This window comes from Anser cygnoides, chromosome 9 (assembly GCF_040182565.1).
Source record: "Anser cygnoides isolate HZ-2024a breed goose chromosome 9, Taihu_goose_T2T_genome, whole genome shotgun sequence".
NCBI lineage: Eukaryota > Metazoa > Chordata > Aves > Anseriformes > Anatidae > Anser > Anser cygnoides.
The window spans coordinates 15,291,704-15,311,070 of record NC_089881.1 but is presented as its reverse complement, the minus strand read 5'-3'; the positions used below and the strand labels follow the sequence as shown (position 1 = coordinate 15,311,070).

The window sequence follows — 19,367 nt, the reverse complement described above, 5'->3', positions numbered from 1 at the left end:
ACATGTGGGGCAGCAGTGACAACATACTCTTCTTGTTCCCCCTGCCTTGACCTCTTCATCCTCTCAAAAACTGTGAGGCAGAGAAATGACAGTATCTACTGCGTACAGATAGGGACCCGAGGCCTAAAGAGAGAGAACTGGATACTGCCTAGATATTGCCACTAGACTGTGTTACAAATAACTCCACAAGTACTGAGGTTACCTTTGATGAGAGAATGAGAGGGTTTTTTTAATTCCAAACTAGCAACTTGATAGTAAGTCACTTGTTTTCTTTTGGTTCCTCATTTGAGCCAAACACTTCCAAAATACAACTTCTGGAGAGCCAGCAGGAGAATCAATGCTGAAGGGAGGTGACACACTCTACCTGCTCTACATTCCCCAGGTAAAATCAAGCAGGACCAATGATTTGGATCACCTTTTGTTTGCTGAGCACTGGTACAGATGAGACCGATTAGCTAGAATAAGTGGGTAGAAGTGAACTTTCTAAATATATATTTATTTTGTCCTCATTTCTTTTCATTTTGTCTCAGGTGCCAATGCCTGCCAAGCATGTTACCATGATGATATATATACTGAGGTCTTGGAAAATTAGAATTAAATATGTGTATTTTTAGTAAGTTGAGACAGCATATAAAAAGGAACTCTAAGTCAAGTGTAAATAGCTATCAAACTACTTCTGTTTATTTTTCAGTCCAATTGTCTACATGTGCTATTCCTCATGTTTTAAAATAATACTTGAGCTGAGCTGATGCCAGGCTTAATTTTATACATGACAAAGAAGTACCTCAGTTAGTGCTTGAAATCTAGGGAATGCTAATTTCTCACGTCTTGTATGACTTTCAGCCCAGGACAGTCTGAAAGTTCTCCAGTTTTTGACCAATCATGGCCTGAAGATGTCCCAAGCAGAACCGAACATTTCAAGAGTATTAATAATTTCAGTGTATTTTGAAATCCAAAAAATACTGTTACCAAAAAAAAAAAAAAAGAAGCTGTTACAAATGTAATTATATAATTTCATTTTTGAAAGATCATTTTGAAATTAAGAATAAAAGCAGTCAATTTTAAAAGTATTTTAATATTTTAGAAAAGCTTCATTTTGGGTTGGGCTTTCCTATGCCACTGTTTTTTTATTTTGTTTTGCTTTGTTTTGTTTTTCATTTAGATGAAAACAATGTTTGGTTGACAAATATTTCAGTTAAAATCTCCCTTCTAGCTCTCTTCATGAGCATTCGTCAGGGTTACTTTGGAAATGTTTGTTTCAGAGGGCATACAGGTATTCCTGGGCATGGTCCTGAGTACGAGTCCCTCTCCATGAGCTGCCAGCCAACACAAGGATAGCAGGTCTCCTGCCTAGGGACCTCAAAGTTAAGGTACACATTGCTTGTTTCCATGGGGAATAAATAGAGCGAGAGATAGCCAATGAAATAAAAAATGCTATGTTCAAAATCAATTTTAAACTACTTTTTTCATTCCAGGTACAATGGCTGGGAGGCCAGTATCATTTGTAGTAATTGTGGTCAAGAATATCACAAGATGCATAAAATATCTTGGACTTGAGATGAACATAAGTATATATCTGTGTGTATGTACATATCATCAGAGCTATCATAACTCATTCTACCATATTTGTATATAATATTAAATATTCTGCCACTGTGTTTGTGCCACAAAGGTGTTTAGGTACTAATCTGCATCTAGGATTTAAGATCACATTGAAATCTAGGAGCCTAAATAGGCTGATTTCCAGCTTCTGTTGTCCAGCTATGAAGCATGCATTGCTCTAGCTCAAATAATCTGACCTGAGTACTGCAGCTCCAGCTGAGCCAGTCTCAGTGCTCTTGGAGATCCAGATGTATAAGCGAAAAAAAAAAAGGCCAACCTGATGGTTCATATTTGGTTGGAGAGTTGCAGGCTGGCCATACTGGCATCTTGTCTATAAAGCAACAGGTTCCAGTGGAGTCAAGTAACTGGAACCTGCCAAGGATTGTGTGAGCATGTCCAAGCTGCAAGTTTTGAAACCATTGGGAAGCAGTGAGTCAGCAGAGGGAGCAGAAAAGAATCTGATAAATTCTTTGTCAAGGGCTTGTTCCAGTCCTAATTAATCACATTCAATAACAATTAAATTAGAGCCATGAGTTAAAAATTACCAAGTTAGCTGTATATACTGAGATGGACATATTCAAGGCTGAGATAAAAATAGGCTGGCAGAAATAAGAGGCATTGAATAGAGCAAGGATCTCCTGGGACATTTCTGGAAATTGTTCAGGGCTATTTTCCATGTCCTCATTCTCCAAATGCTTATAGTATCACTTTCCTTCTCTGGCCTAGGTTGTCTGTGGCATTTCTCCCTCACCTTTTTGTTACAGGGGAAGAGTGGAGACTATTGGCATGAACGTGGTCTGGTTAGTTGAAGCAGATTGAAACCTCTCTGAGGAACTCAGTCCCACCCTGTTAAAAGCACTCCATACACATAATAAAAAGACAGACACTGGGAAAGCTTTGGAAAGATGGATAAAAACAAATCCACAAGCAAAAGGAATATAATTGACTATAATCAGTATCTCTGACAGCCGATGGTCCCAGTATCTTAGCTGCCAGCCCTCAGTCTTCTGGACACTGCACTCACGTTTACCAGTTGGAAATATACTGTACAGTTTCTTCCTGCTGGCCTCTCCTATAGGCCATTTCTGTATGTAGTTACCTCTTTTGTCTTGCTTTTTAGCCTTTACAGCTTTTTGGAATGCGTTCAGTGTTTATACGGCATCAAATACAACAGGGTTCTGACTTCACTTTTTGGCTGGTAAAATAGGAGGTCAAGTGAAACTCATTATCCCGGGCTTTAGAGAATTAAAATTCAGTGATATAAATATACTAAAGGAGCAGAGAAATTCTTTTACCAAGGGGAAAACAGAAGCACAATATTAAAAATTCTCAGTTATTCTTTTTATAAGAAAATAAAAATGAAACAAGGGAAATCATCTTCCACAAGCCAGGTTTTGTTTCAAACCAAGCTTGTCTTTACCAGAACACAAATTTCACTGCTCAACCAATATCTAACTGGGGTCTAGAGTGACTTTTGTACATAGTGAATCTCCACACATCTCTTCATCAATTAGTCAGAATATTTACCTCTAACCTCATTTCAAACTGAAAAGTGTGAACAAATTCCAATATATCATTCTGGATAAATGATTTGGAAACAAAATTAATCAGAGATGTTTTCTGATACCTAGAAACTTCATCACTTTCTTCTAGTAGCTGGAGGAACTACATGCAAATATACAACCACAGCCTTTAAGGTAGGCCTCAGGGCCCTAATGGTACTAATAGGCCTTAACTAATAGGCCTCACCTGGGCCCTCTACTAATAGCCCCTGCCCAACAATCCTATTTAAACTCAAGCTGGGGTCTTCAGGCCTGTTTTGAGCCCTGTTCTGTAACTTGATACACCTTTATTTTTGGCAATGAACACTACTGAGCAAGGCCCCAGTACCTGGGCTGATTTTCTGGCCTAACCCTGGATGTGCCTTGCTACTGTGGGCCTGACAGGCCATTTTTGGATCTGACCCATGGATTGTCTTCATGGTTGACTTTGAACCTGCCTCATCACCCTGAATGTCTCTAGATGTCCCTAGTTATCTAGGATCTTGGCTGCTTTCAAGGCTGGCTTTGCTTGGATGTATGTGATGGGCTTCTGGCTGGTAAGGCCCTTATGCTGCAAGTCCTTGCTGCTCCTGGACGATGTGCTTGGTGCCTTGAATGTAGAAGATCTCTTTGAATTTCCTACACTTGCTGTTTTAGCTGTGGAACTGTCCCCCTCTTCAAAGCAGGTAAGTGCATTGAAGGCATGCATTGAATTTCAAGGTTTCCTTTCTGTTGTGACAAAAGACAGAAGGATTAGGCATGTACTGCTGTACCACATATAGACCTTGCTTTGAGGAGGGATAGCTGTGGCAGCCTGCTATCAGCTACTCTCTTCTTCACATGCTCATCAGCTAGACATAGCACAGGAGATCTGGCCCTTGACAGGACTCTGCATTCACTGAAGCCAGTCTTGGCAGAGGGAGGATCAGGTCTCTGACCCCTAGAGATGTCAGCAGTATGCTATAGGCTTAACTAAGACCCTACTGTATGCCAAGCTTGTAAGCTTGTTTTGGCAAGAACTATCTTTTTATTGCATATGGAGCACTTACTGTTGTGTGGTCTTGGTCACACTTCATGGTGCTGCTGTAATGTAAATAATTATTAAAGTAATATCCAAGTTCCAGAAGCCTTTGTTATGCTTTTCATAAGCTTACATACCAGAGAGGGCTGGAATTCAGGAGTACCAGGAACAGACCGTAATCTAAAGGTGATGTTGTCTCTGGCAGAGAGAGTGATAGTATATAAAGGTGGATGAGGTATGTTAACAGGTAGCAGATGTGGTGGCTCTTGAGGGGGAAAAAAGCTACAATTGCTTGTGAATGCATTGAGAATTATTTAAAGCACAGAGCATGTCCTGCTTGTTTAAAATGTTAGAATTATTCATTAGTTCAGATCGAACTTGCTCTGTTTACCACTATGAATACTTTCAAGTGTACCTCTTATCTGCCTAGGTTAAGCTAACTAATGCTGGTGACAGGTTAAACTATTTGGTGGGTTTTGGAAATCTGTTCTTGGTGACTGGTACTGGGAAGATGAAGGGAGTTGGTGAATCTGAAACAAATCACAGCCCCAAAATCACATTAGAATGACAAAAGGAAGAAAAGTAGTATTGGATGAGGCTGTCTGTAGGGACTTTATGCACATAAAATGTTGAAGAACAGTGTAATGGACTCAATAATATCCTTTGTGTAGGGATGCTTATAGTGCTGTGGTGGTACCTGTAGACCAGCATCATATGGACACTGTCAAGGCTCCAGTCACCCTGTGCTTTGTGTGAATATAGGGAATTTGAGTCACTGGCTGTGTCTGGACTAATCCCAGTGAGCTGCCATTCTTGATGAAAGGTTTGTAGATCACTTGGGTCTGTGGGGCCATGATCTCACCTGACACCCCTTGGGCCTCATCGCAGATGATGATAACACAGCCTTTCAAGACCTGCCTGTAGCCTGCACTTGTGTTGCAAGCTGACACTTCTCTGACAGCAAGTTCTCTGAGATAAGAGATGAAGTCCCAAGATGACTGTTTTTCTTTGCAATTTGCATTTTTTTTTTTTTACCTTAGACCTAGAAACTTAACTGGTTTTAGAGAAAGTGTCTTTTGCTTCATACATCTTTCTAGTACAATTTCTCTCTAATTCTTCACCATGGCAGAGAGTCTTGTAGCTGTTTAGCATTAGTGTAGTGTATTGCTGGTGCAGCTGGAAATGGACAGCTCTGGCATTTGGGTTTTGAAATGGAAATCTCTTCTTTGACTATTTTTCCTCCTGCTGAAGAAAAGCCTCAGATCTGTTTGATTTGGAAATAGATAAAATATTTTTTGTAGCAGCACAAGTACTTGCACTCTTTGTAGTGTTAGGTGTTATGATGCAGAAGTGACATCAGCTCAGTTTACACAAATGCTGTCAAATACCTTTTGGACTTTCTAATAAAATAAATCATCTATAAAGCAATAATTTATACACAGTTCTGTCACTGCAAATGTGTATGCCCTTGGTTACAGATGTTTTCCTATTGATGTAAATGGCAATGTTCAAATGAATAAGTATTTAGTTTCAAATACCGTTTGTGTATATATATGGATGCAAAAGTACATGTATATATAAACTGTGCTATTATCCTCCATCAAAATATAGGAAAGAACCTTCTCTGATAAGAGTCTGATAAGAGTAATTCACATGGTATGGGGAAGAGAAATGCAACTGTCTTGGTCTTAATTGCAGCCTCCCAAAATTAGGAACTGTGCTTGAGCAATGCATGCCAGAAGGATTTCTGACTCAGAAAGTTACTTCTGACACTTCCAAACCAGCCCAAGCAAGCATTCCTCCAGGAAACCCACCACAAGTGGGATTCATGTCTCATTTGAGGAAGTTATTAATGCTTGCATTAGTTATACTGGGAAAATGTGTGTGTGTAAGAACAGAACCCAGTGATTGCAGGACATGCTGGCCAAATTTCTAGATCTTCTTGGAAGACTGTGGTGTTTGAGAAACTAGTTTTTGTTTCAAAATTTATTGTCATGTGATTTAACTGAGTTATTTCAAGGGAAAATTCCTTTGGATCAACCTACTCTGTTTTCAGACAAAACCAGAGCCTTTGCTGAGCAAACAATAGAGGCTGCAGTGCCAGCATCTCCCTTGCTCTGCTGCAATTGTCCATGCACTTCTTACGCAGCTGGACTGGAATCTCAACCCTCATGTCTGATCTGTTTAGAATGAGGTGGTTAAAAGGGCCTGGGATCAGAGTAAAGCTGAGGATTGCAGTCCTCAAGGGAGAGGGATGAATCCTGGGTTCTGCTGTGGCCAGTTGGTTTTGGTAACAGTTCACTTGCGGATCATGGCACCGTTCAGTGCAGTCCTTCAGGCAGTACTTGTGCAGACATCACAGGGGATTCCAGTCTTTGATTTGGAATCAAACAACTCAAGAGAATATTCTGTAGTGTCTGATCAAGCTGCTTTGGAAGCTGCTTCTGTTTTCCTTCTTCTCCCTTCTTCCCCGCCCTACACCTAATCCTCTTTCCTGAACCTTTTTTAGTACATGAAAGCTGAAATTATATAGAATATGCGTACTTAATGCAGGCCACCTGCACACATTCAATGTCTTCTGTACAGTCCATGAATTGTAAGCCTGACAACCTCAATGTAAAATGCACTGCAACAACAAACTGCAGATACGAGAGGGCTATGCTGCTGCTAAGACATAGTGAAAAGCCTAAATTGTTCATATGTGGTTCCATTCCTATAAGTTTTATTTGCATAAGTTCAGAAGAGCCTCCTGGACTTCCTTAAAGCTGCAGCTGTTCCACTGGATTAACCTCAGCCACCTCAATTTGCTCTGCTGTGTGCTACAATTCTGCCAGCACCCAGGGCTGTCTGTAGGGCACAGCTCTTTGGGTGTGTATGCTGCTCCTGACCTAGCACGTCCAGTAGCTGCCAATGGTGTAAAATGCTATTAATGGGACAGATCCAGAAGTTTAGACACATTCATACCTGCTAGGAATATGGTTTTACAGAAATTTTGTACAGAACTCATGCAGTGAAGCTTAAATCTGTAAATACAACAACAGAAGTAGCAGATAATCATAATAAAAGTGCCAATGAATGTTTCATAAGCACTCTCCTGGCATGATGTTCTCATGGGTATGCTGTTATGCAAGCCATTTCCCCTTATTAATTGTTAATTGCTTTCAATGTGAGCGATCCCTTAACTAGCTTAACATGGCGGATTTAAGCAAGAAAATATTTCACTTGCTCAAAGAATAAGTAGAACAAAGCCAGAATAGCTCCTGGGCTTGTCTCTCTCTGCTACTTGGTCTCCTTGGGAATGTTTCATATCACTGCTTTCAGACTCAGTGGGCTGTGCATCTTGTAAAAGAAGAATACAGGTGATATCTGTTGCTTCTCCCTAGTGCAAGTGATTCAAGGACCATTTTTTTTATTTCAGAACACCAGCTTCTACTAGATGTAAAAGCATATTACAGTGATGCCAAAGATGTGCCTTGAATGCTTAACCAGTAACACCAGCTCTGAGACTTTTAAACAATGGCATCAGTCAAAACAAATCTGATCACTTGGAAGGTGGTGGTGCTTCCAATCAAATCTGGACAGAGCCTTTTCTTGAGATGCTCACACAACACTGCACATTTTCATCCTCAGAATAAATAGATTTAACAGCTTGGATCTCTTCAGAAGTGTTTGATTTATGGGACTTGGACACCAATGCTTACCCAGAAAAGCAGGGCCACTGCTGGGTGAGAGAGTATAGTTGAAGGCTGATCTCTGTATAAACATATACAGAGACAGACTTAATCTGATTGTGAATGCAACCTGGCTTTAGCACCCTAATGGTATTTGCTTAAAACACTTGAGTGAAATAAATGGAATCTATAAACAAATAAATATATATTTGGATAATCCACCTCCTTATTTGTCTACTGAACTACTTAAATGATTGAGGAAACCCAAAGTGTGTAGGGTCTTACTGAGCTGCTTGCTTGTAGCTTGTAAAGCAGGAATATACGATTAGTTATCACTCAACCCCAGGGCTCAGAAAAGAAATGAGTCTTTGAAAACATGTCCTGGTAAAAGACCTTGTAATCCTAGTTTTAACCAAGTCACATGCTGGAACCCTCACAAACCAGAGGTGAAGAGAAATCTGTGGTTCAGATTACCAGAACTGGGAAAAGAGCAGCCAGTCTGAGACTATCGACTGCCAGCACTGTCACAGTAACACATGATGGATAATCCAGGTGCTGGAGAAGACCTGGGCTCCGACTTGTTTCAGCAGCAGATGGGCTTTGATAGGTAGAACAAAAGCGGACTGTGGGGGAGGAAAGAGGTGGTCTGGTCTGAGAGCAGCCCCCCCCAGCTGCCAGTATGTGGTGATGCTTTAGATGAAGGACTCTTCTGAGCTGTCTCCAATAGAGCAGAGGGAAAACGGGGTAGCATGAAGAGTGTCCAGGGAACCATGTGCAAAATGCCCATGTAGAGGCACCAGGAGCAGCTCTCAGGAACTGCCCCACTCCTTGACTCAGTCAGGTGTATTTCTGCAAGAGGAGCAAGGAACTTGGCTATTGCTAATACCTCTGTTTGTTTTCTCTACAATACCCTCCTCTGATTCCCTCTTTGGTTAAACTTATTTATGTTCATTGTGCCTTTCTTGTTCTGCTTTAAATTCACAAAACAGTTAAACTTTCCCTCTTGTTTAACTAAAGGCTAAAGGGAGCAGAGCTTGAAGATTGGCCAAAAGTTTTCCAAATGATACAGTGAAGAGGTATGACATGAGTAAATATTCAACTGTTTCCCTGTTGTGTGTGACTCATGGCCACAGGGCACATCTCAGCAAAGTGTAGGCAGGTATAGGGCATCCAGTCCTCTGTCCTCCAGTCTGCAGGGAGAGCTGTGCAAAAGCCCTTGACTGACTTGTTTTCTGGAAATCTGGAGGAAGCTTTGTGTTTAAATGAACTGCACATGAAGCTGCTTGGGATGCTGTATTTAAGGAGAGTGACTGGGAAAACTGATGAGCAATGCTTTTCTGTGATGGTGTGAGGAAACCAGTGTCTTCAGCTTAGATGAAGGAGCCTTACTTCATGTAGATGATGTCAAAAGTAGCAAGGACCAAGGAGACAGTGTTATTTTTGCATGCAGATGCCAAAGTCAGCATGGCAGTAAACAGAAGCTGTCCTGTCTGTGCCTTTTTGGTGCATAAGCCAATTCCCAGGCAGGTCAGTGGTTCAACTGGGGCCATCGGTACAGAACCAGATCCCTGTGATCTGTGATGTGTGTACCTGCAAGGCTACTTTGCACCCAGATCAGAAGTACTGGTGTATTAACACAAGGAATATTCACTGAACATCATTTAAGTGTGCTTTAGCCTGGTCCTAAGGATTCGAGCTCTGAGGGTGCTGATCTAGAAAACATCAGACTAACTACAGAGTGATTTTTTTTAAAAACTGTTTTTCATTAACTAAGCATAATTAAGACTGCAATAATTTACTAATAACCATTTTAATATCACTAAAGTATGGGAAGGAACTTAAATGTCATTTAAGAGGTTTCAGTGAGCTTTCGTTTTGAACAACTTCAAATTATAAGCATATTTTTTTCACAGAATCGCTCTTCTAACTAACTGTTACAGAAGGGCTGTGAAGGCAGGAAAGAGCTGCTTTCTTACCTGTCCTGCACACCAACACATCACTGCAGCCTAATTAGAGCTGTACTTGTGACCCGTCTGTGCCCTATGTTGCTGTTTTGTTTTAGCAAGAAAAGACACTACACCACTCTGACCAGAAGATGGCAATGAGAAATGAGGTTTTAAACTTTACACGTAACTGTTTCTTTATCAAGTGTTATATAGTGATTCTTCAAGCTTATCACAGTTTATGCCAAAGAATTCCAAACAGATTATTTTGAATAATTACAAATGAGCAGCTTTAACTCTGTACAGATGAGCTATCAAGGCAGCATCTGAGGGATAAGAGGTGATTTAAGATCACTTTTCCTATAACTGTTTTTTTCACAGCTAGTTTCCCTGGACTGTGTGGTGATTGAAACCCCCAGAAATGCTCACGGTGGATGGGCTTGAATGAGTTCAGCAAGACCTGGCAGCTTCACCCTAGTACTGTAGACCTTCAAGCTTCACCCCAGTACTGAGCTACCCCCTTAGGGTCTCAGCTGACTGGTTTCCCAGATGTCTACTGTGAGTTTAGTTGTGCAGAGGGAAATTGTTAGAAATACTTGATTTCTCAAGAGTTTCTCACACTCGGTAGGAACATAGTTCTAATACAACATTCTTTGTATGAGTTTCCTCAACACAATTGAAGACAAAGCTGTGTGGTCGCCCTTCAGGAGCTGGATGCGTGGGAGACCTGTTGCTCACCTGCCACGGGGACATGAGGGTGGTGCTCCTCCAAGCCTGGAGTGGCAACTCGGTGTTGTTAGATGTGACCCCCAGATCACTTGGAGCTGCATTGCTTTGGCTTTCATTCTCACTTCTGGAAAGCTCTTGAGTCTTGGCACAGGATGGGAGATTTCTGGAAGTCTTCAAAAACCATTTCGCACTAAACTCTTGCTATTGTTACCATGCTGGCTCCTAATATATGTCAGGAGTAGCATGGTGGAGTTGCAGGGGCATACTGGCATGGTGGTAGAAGAAAGCTCTCCTTTAGTAATTCTATGCTTGATTGTAAATGCAGCGTGCATCCCAGACAGATAAACTGTGTCAATGTTACTGACTGGAGGGTGGCTTAAAATGGAATCGTTCCTCTGGCCTGAGTGAATGACCAGTTCTTTCAAAAATGTCTCTGTCAAACAGGAAACGAATTGCTCACAGTCTTCACAAGGTCACTTTTGCCAGTCCCCAGGAAATGAGATCTGTTTCCAGCAGGAAAGCAGGTAGCAGATCAGCTGAACAGGCAGTGGAGGAGAAGCAATGCCACCCAGGGGAGAGGCTCAGGAGTTAGTGTCAGAGCCAGGCTGAGAGCTCGCCTTATCACCTAACTTGTGCCGTTTCCACAAGGTGTCTCTTGAGATCAGGAGCTCATACCTCACTGTTTCACAGTCCTGCTGGGGCTAACTAGCTTCTGGACCTGCTTGGGGGAGGACTTTGTTTGAGGCTTTCACTGTAGAGTTCAGTGGATGAGTCTGTGGTGGATATTGAGCATAGTGATGGTAATTTGTGTGTCAGTGATTTACTCTAGCTTCCTTGTTTGTATTCATTTTAGCTGTTATAGCAAAGAAACTCCAGTGTCCTCTGCTGTTCAATTCAACCAGACCAAGTGTCAACAAGGAAGCAGCTAATCAAAGGCTGTTAGTATAAGTGATCAGATCCAAGATAACACAACTAATGCCCATGTGTCCACAAGTGCCCCTTGCCCCCTCTGTTCGTCATTCCTTGGTTTTGCACTAACCTGACACTGTTGTTCACCTTCTCTGTGGGTGACAGTCACAACTCTGATTTCATGGGACCGTACACAGAAATATCTGGGCACGTGGCTTTCTCTATCTGCTCTTGTCATTTGCTAGAGCTGTGTGTTTTTAGCAAGAAGTGTAGGGCCTCCAGTTTGACATTAGCATGTGCCCTCCTAGACTGAGACTAGGTTTCTAAAAAGTTGCATCTCCAGATGCGAGTGCCTGGGGATTCTGCTGTGTGAGATGTGCAGAAGCATCACAGGTGGATGCTATCCAATTTTCTAGCAGAAGGGAGGTGCCAAGCAATCAAAACCTTTTTACACTGTGGCATGTAGTAAATCAAGGCTCTGATATTTTAAGCAGTGAGTTGTGCAAAACCTGAAGGAAGAATAGGCCAGCCATGCTGGTTATTCATCATTTCCATCAGCTTAGGCAGTCTCAGGTATTCAAGTTGTTCTTTCCCTCTTATTTCTCAGTAAGCATTACTTTATTTTGTAGAGAGCACAGAAATAAGAATAGGGAATGAACATAATGATGACAAATGGCTGCTTTGGCCTTCTCTGGGAGGACTGTGATAACCTAGGTCTGGTCTTTGTGTGTTCCCTCTGCCTCGCAGTATGGGTTCACCGAGGTGGCTCTGGACTGGCAGACCTCCAAATTGGCGTGTGTCTGACATTGTTCAGCGGGAACACTCTGTGCAGACCCAGGCACGCTCCTCTCTTTAGCATCAGAGGAAAGAAAACAAAAGACCTTGGTCCCAAGTTTGCTGGCTTTATCAGCACGTATTCTGGTTGCCTCCTCTATCTTCAAAAAGCTGTTGCAACCCCAAGATCAGATCATCAGTAGTGTCTGGTAAATCCCTCTTCATTTACTGGTGAGAGATAGCTGGCTGGCTTGGAGCTGATGAGAAATGCTTCTCTGCACACTGGTTATAAGCAGGGAGGAATAGCTGAACATCAATACATCATAGTCATTGTCACCCCGACTACCTGGTAGTGCAGCTTAAGTGTGGCTCTGGCGCAAAACTGATTCAGCCAAGGCTGCTGTATGCAGCTGGATCTCCCATGTGAGAGCATTTGCAATCGATGGCTCTGTTTTCCATCCCCCATGTTTTCCTTCAAAGCTGAGAAAAGCTTTCTGTAAAAAATTCAGCAAAACTGTTTTCCATCAGAAAATGCATTTCCATAAGAATCAAAATACTTCAAGAAATACTATTGATTTTTTGAGATTTCCACTGCAGGTAGAAAATGCATCCCAAACATGTTTCACTTCAAAGTCTGTCTTAACTTTTTAATTTTCCTTGTACAGCGTTTTTTTCAAAATGAAAGTAAAAAGCTGTGTCAAACACTATAAAAATGGAATCAACGGTTTTCAGCTTAGCTTTAGGGGCCATCAGTCAAACCACAGGTGTAAAGATTGCTATCAAACTTCTCAGGTTGATATAAGGGATGGATTACAGTGGAATTTCACAGCAATCTCAAAGCTGACTTTTAATCAGCCTTCAAGTTAGGATGTAAAACTGCTTTTAGTCAGCCTGAACCCAACACTCCACTTCTGAGTCAAGAGATGGATTTTTTCTCCCAGCTCTTGCTCTAGCTATAGCGTGAGGATGGAAATGAATAAAGGGAGCACTATTTGAATAGTTATCTGCTAATACTAACACCAGCTTGATTCTATTAGTAAGTGCAATGAATGAAAGGTGGTGTGAGAAATTCAGGTTGCCATCTGCATCTCTTACTTCATCCCCTGGTTAGGAAAACTTACCACTGCTGCAGCAGCGATCTGAGCACCTTCTCCTTGAGTCTGCAGCTCTGGGAAGGATGGGTGCTTGTGCCCAAAGTGGTGCTTGAGGCTGCGCAGTTGAGCCCCAGCACTAAGCTGTTTCTCTGTAGGTTTTCACTTGAAATTTCTGCTCTGAAATGCGAAAGCATAAGTTCATGTCAGACTTTGCCCACTTCACAGAAGAAAAACAAGGGCATAGCATCCTCAGGGGACTTCTGCTTCAGAGTAAAGCCCCAGTACTTTGGTCTGGCCCAAAGAGCATCCTGCACTGCTGTAAAAGTGAAGGCTTTATACAGACTTTACACAGGGATGACAACTGCCCAGCAGAGTGAGCTCCTGGGACTCTGGTGAACCTGGGAGTGTGTGTGGGGGGGAGTCTGCATCCCTGGTTACCTCCTGACATGTTAGAAACAGTGCCAGAGGAAAGGCTTCCAATTGCATGGGCTTTTTCCAGTGTTGCTGTCATCGGTTGGGTGACCAACTGGGGAGCATTAAGTGCAGTCTGAGCAGCTGGTGTCTCTGATCTGTGTTAATGTGGAATAACAAGAGACAAAAAAATTATTCTACTCATATTAAACATTAAACATGAAAGAATCACATTAAAATGCCATAGGAGAAGGGAATTAATTGAGTCTTTTTGATCTGTGGGTACTTCTTTTAGAAGACTTGACCCTGGCATGTGTCTGACTTGGTGCACCCAGTTATATTTTAAACATCAGAAGTTGAATTGTCCTTTTTAAATTGAGTGAGTACGTAGCCAGGGTTAATACAGAAACCACCAGAAATGGTTGTCCTTTGAAATGCCTAGAGGAAGAGTTAGAGTGGATAAGTGGGATTTCTGATGCATTTGAACAGAAGGAAGGGTAAGGGGTTACAATGGAGATCTGTAACCCTATATTACAGGGAAAAGGGAAGTGATGGGTCATGCTCCAGGTAGTGATGGTTAGTCTAAGGTGGATGAAATCTGAATGACTACATGCAGGTAAATGGTACGTAAACAGATTGCTGATTGAGCAAGTGTGGTCTTAGAAACACTGAAATGTTAACAACTTGAGGTAGAAAGGGATGTATAGAGGCTTTCTTACTCAAACAGGCGTAACTTCAAAGTTGAATCAGGTTGCTCAGAGCCTTGTCCAGCCAACTTCCCACCTGCAGAGAGTAGGTGGTACACCACCTCCTGGGGCCTTGTTGTGCTTCCTGGGAAAAAAGTGTACTTCTGCTAGTATCATGAGGAATTTTATCTGGAAGTACATGCGTCCTTGTTTGTCTGTGCTTAACACAGATGATGAAGAGATGAAGGCCAACATAATACTACTGAAGGTTGCCTAAAAGGGACTGGAAACCACCAGGGGGAGAGGAAAGAAGACAGAGTGAATGCTGTTACTTAGGTAATAGGCTTTAGCTTCACAGCAAACAAAAACCGAAGAGGAGAGGATGTTGCTCACCTGTATCTGGATCTGAAAGAGCCCAAGAACATGAAAGTCAAAAGAATCAGCAAGTGCTCACCATTTATTTTTCTTTCCTCCATGCCACTGAGCATTACTTGGCTTTCCTGTCTCTTGATGTCCTGTTGCCTTAGAGTCAGAGAGCAGAGATCTTGAGCAAGCCGTGCAATTTCCTGCTCCACTTCAGGGCCTGCCAGGGAAGGCAAGGGGCTTCCAGCTGCCTTGGACAAGCAGGGGTTGCCGATCCTACGGGCTAGTGGCCAGTACATTTGCTTTGTTCATTGTAGCCTTCGTTGGGATGTGAAGAGTGCCAGCCACGGATTTCATTAATTCCACCATCAGTAGGTCTGAATTCATTGCCACTAATACAATGCCTTTTTCTATATACTGTGCCAGGGGTATTTTTTTGACACCATGTGTGACCTCCTGTTATTTCTCAACAAATGTTGGCAGGCGCAACACAGCCGGCAGAGCAAAACAGCACAGTGTGTCACAAACTGCTGAGTGCATCCATGCTGAAATGAACAGCCAATTCCAAAGTGGGCTGAAAATGAAATCAGGGAGAAAAGAATACATACTAATATTGCTCCCTTCTCCTCCAGCTTTGCTTCCTTTTGCACTTTACCTGCCTTGAACTGGACTCAGGCAACAACTAGAACAAGATGGTATTTTTTATTTTCTAGCCTTCCAAAAATTGCCCGTACTACTGTAGCTGCAGTTTCAAAGCTAATCCAAAGCAATTTACCAATCAGTTCCTTCCTCTGAGCTGACGTTCATCCTGCTTTTTGCCTTTCTACAGAAAGTTTTGACCTGGTCAAATCACTTACTACAAATAACTCCTGTGGTTAATGGTGGTCTTCATCACTGTAAACTCACTTTTCCCTCCCTCCTTTTTCTCTGGGGCGTAGTTTCTCCCCTCCACATTGCTGTGTACTTGCTGCTGTGGAAGAGGAGAGCAGGGAGAAGTGTTGCAGACAGCCTGAGCTTGTCCAGTGACAGAAATAGTTGTGAAAGCTTTAACAGTGCCGATGCAGGACAGGGCTGTGTAATGTTGCAGAGCATGTATGTAGGGGATACTGGGTTTGCTTCTTTATTAATGATCACCTGCATTGTGTGCTAGGGAGCAGCCATGCCAGAAACTCACCACCACACCAACTTGGTCTCACTGCATGCCTCTCCCCTCTGCTCAAGCCACCGAGGGGCTCAGTCACTGCTGCCAGTCCGGGGCTCTGCCTGCTCTGCCTCACACATTCAGCCCTCAGGGAATTCAGCTCAGGTTGGTTAACGGTGTTCAGCTCTGTCCCTCAGGGTGACTAATACACACTGCGTTTGGGCTCATGTCTCCTCACGGGGTTTTATTTAGCAGCTGTCAGCTATGGTGCAATTAATTCAACCTGTCTTAGGATGACCACGGTAGGAGGCAAATGCTCGCAGAGCAGATTCATGCTGGGGCACCCTCCGCACTCTGTCAGCCCTGCACATTCTGTGAGCTCAGTATGAGGTGCTGGACTTGAGTCTGGAGACATGTTCCCCTGCCAACATGCCTTTCAAGAAAGCAAGGCAAAAAAAAATAGCTTCAATACAACCATCCTGCAAGCCTGGTTCTGCAGAGAATTGTCATTTTTTTGGCATCAAGGAAAGCATTTTAAAGTTGATGAGAAAAGGCAATAGGCTGATTTACTTGGATGCTTCAGTGTTTCTTTGACTTTAGCCAGGGGAGGCCACAAGGGGGGTAGAGAGAACCAAAATAGAATACTGCACAAGGCTTGTTTGTATGCACTGGGGCTTGCAGACACTTGCTAAACTTGTACCTGCACATAGGCCAAGTGGAAAAGGAGGGCAGGCAGGAGTAAAAAGCAATCAGCCCTTGCAGAGGCAGATTAACTTTCACTGTCAGCAGCCACAACTGATGCCATGTGGCCTGGAAAAGTTCTTGAACAAAGCGTGTGTTTGTGTGGGGGGGTGTCTTATACCTGCGTGTTCATGTCCTCTCTGCAATCAGGCTCCGTTGCAGAGGAGTTGGGCTGTTGCATCTCCTCTGACTGCACCCTCCCCTTCCTTCCCATGGGAGTGGGCCTGTAAAGCTGGGGCCCACCACGTGGCACTGGCAAGACAAAATGCCCTGCAAAAAGTACTCCTAGAAAAAGCCATGTCCTTGGAGACTTTGACTTCAAAATTCCAGTGCATTTAGGGATGGAGATGCAAGAAAACTCACGCTCCCATTGCAATAGGGAGCACGGTGTTGCATCTCTGGAGCAGCAGTACATGATGGATCTTTCTGGAACAGCTGCTGGACATGTTTATAGCACAGAAACCTGGGTGGAGAGGGTGACTGGTCCTGTGCCATCATGCTGATGTCTCTGGTGATACTTCTTCGATCCTTTTTCTGCTACTGTAGAAGACAAATGAGACCAGAACTCACTGGCTGCTCTTTCCCTTTGCTGTCTTTTTTGGTTAGTTTCCAGGGGCTCAAACTCAATTGCACCTGCTCTCACAGGCCTTCTGTGGGTTTTGGTCATATCCTTTGGAAACCCAGTCCAGAAGTTGGATACTGGCAGTTTTTCCTTTTCTGGTTGACCTAGCAAAAATTTCTGGAAGTGGTCTTGGCTTCTGGAGTTGTGGTGTATACTGCTTGTCTTCCCCCCATGAAGTCTGAATTAGATTAGGACTTGTTTTACAGGAAATCTTAGATAACGCCTGCCTGTGTTCACAGCTCAGCTCCTTGGGTGTTGCCCAGTAGTCTGAATAGACTGTGATTTACTGCCACCAGTGGAATGAAACAAAATCACTTTCTCTGATTTATATCCCCTATTGTAGTTAAATATTTACACGGTATCAAGATCTTAGTAATTGAATGGCTAACAGATAGGCAACAAGTGTTTATACACCTCTGAAATGGCCACAGGGCCATTGAGGGAATGATATTTCAAACTGATAAAAGGCCTTTCAGTAAGGAGAAACTTAAAGCTGTTTCAGCTCCATTTGTTCTCAGGGATAGTACTAACTCATGCAGATTTCAGTGGGCAGTGCAATTTTTAGACTGCAAAAGATGAACAACTTATTTCAGAAAAATAGTTCTGCTGAAATGAAACAATTGTGGAGGCACGCAGCAGCTTTCACACAGCGGTATTGTTGAATGCTTCAGGTAAGAAGGCAAGAATAAACACCAGATTAATATCAGTCTTTGAAGGAAACTGAAGCTGGCAAATTTAAACAATACCTACCAGTATTAAATCAGGACTTCTCCATTCACTTGCAGAAAGGTATCATTAAATATTTCATGACCTATGGGTAATCAAAATTAGCCCTGTTTCCTGAAGCAAGGAGGGATCACTTAATTCCCACTTGTTCTGTTTAATTCTAGGTCCAGGTGAGGAAGCTGGAATTCAAAGCAGGTACAACAGTTGTAAATGAGTTCAAGTACTGCTGAGCTAAATTTTAACTTGTTCTACAGTAATCTTCTGAGCTTTTAAGTAAAGCTGATCTGGGTTACGCTATTGTCAGGTCAAGATTTTGTCTGGGGCTGGCCAGTGGTGTCTATTTCCCAGAGAAAGGAGTTACTTGTGCCTTCAAACTGTGGCGTTGTATAATGAAAGAGATGTCAGCACTTCTTAAAACTAAAAACTGCATGGAACCTCTTTATTTACATAGATTTTTCCTTTTCACTGTTGTTTGAAGTTGCCAGATAATTTTGCACTGCTGGGATTCAAATGGGACTGGAGGGGCATAGAATAGAAGATCACTGGCAAGCCAGTTCTTATTTTCGGTCTTTTGATGGCTGCAAATCATCACAGCAGCAGTCTGTCATGTAATTCCAGGGTGGATGATGGAAAGTGCAGCAGAATACTATATATTTCAGGTCCCGTTTATGATGGTTTAACTTCAGATAAACTTTTAGAAAAGAGGTAGGCTGTCTGGGATCCTAATTGGCGGAAATGAGAGCAGAATTCACTTGAGAGTATTTAAAGACTGAATAGCATTCCCCAAATAACAGACCCTATATTGCCATCTGGACAGTCAACCTAACCCTACAACAACAAAAAGTAATGATGATTTTAACTCTAACAAATTTTAGTGTCCAGGTATAAAACTTAGGATATGTGGAAATAAAGTATGTAATGTTTGAGATTAAAGGGCCTTGCGCGGGCCGCTGGCTCGGCTGCGCCGCCATTTCAGCACCACGGCCAGAGCCGGCGGCCCCGGCCGGGCTCCGGGAGCGCCTCGCTGCTGCGGCGGCCCTCGGAGTGCCGGCTGCGGCCTGGCCTGCCCGGGGGAGGCTCCTGGCCTGTCCCGCTCCTCATCCAAGGGCACGTTCCGAGGCCATGGAAGTGCCGAAAAGCGCCCACGCTCCCGGGTTTTTTTGACCCTTTCTTCTGTGATCATTAACAGGGAACACGGCGGTGGTGGAAGATGTTAGCCATGCATACGTTGCTTTTATAAACAAAGAGTGTGTTCTTTGGATAACAGCCTTCTGAAGAGGTAACTGGGCGTTTCGGCTAGCCATACCAGTGTCGCAGCTACTACTCGAGTGGGGATTTTGCCTAAATCAGGAAATATGCAGACCTCCCAGATGTTCGTGCCCCTGATGATTTT

The 19,367-nt window shown here is 42.9% G+C and overlaps 1 protein-coding gene across 3 annotated transcripts in view; it reads left to right on the top strand.

The window, feature by feature from the left end:
- The window catches only part of OSTN (osteocrin), a 138,829-nt gene that overhangs the window by 10,220 nt on the left and 109,242 nt on the right, over positions 1–19,367 (top strand). For 2 of the 3 annotated variants that reach the window (XM_067002294.1, XM_048076708.2), the window contains exon 1: positions 3,456–3,829. The exons of the other annotated variant lie outside the window; for it this stretch is intronic. The gene's annotated coding sequence lies outside the window, so the exon portion shown is untranslated. Of the gene's footprint in view, positions 1–3,455; positions 3,830–19,367 lie in introns of those variants that run through there. 3 annotated transcript variants of the gene reach the window in all.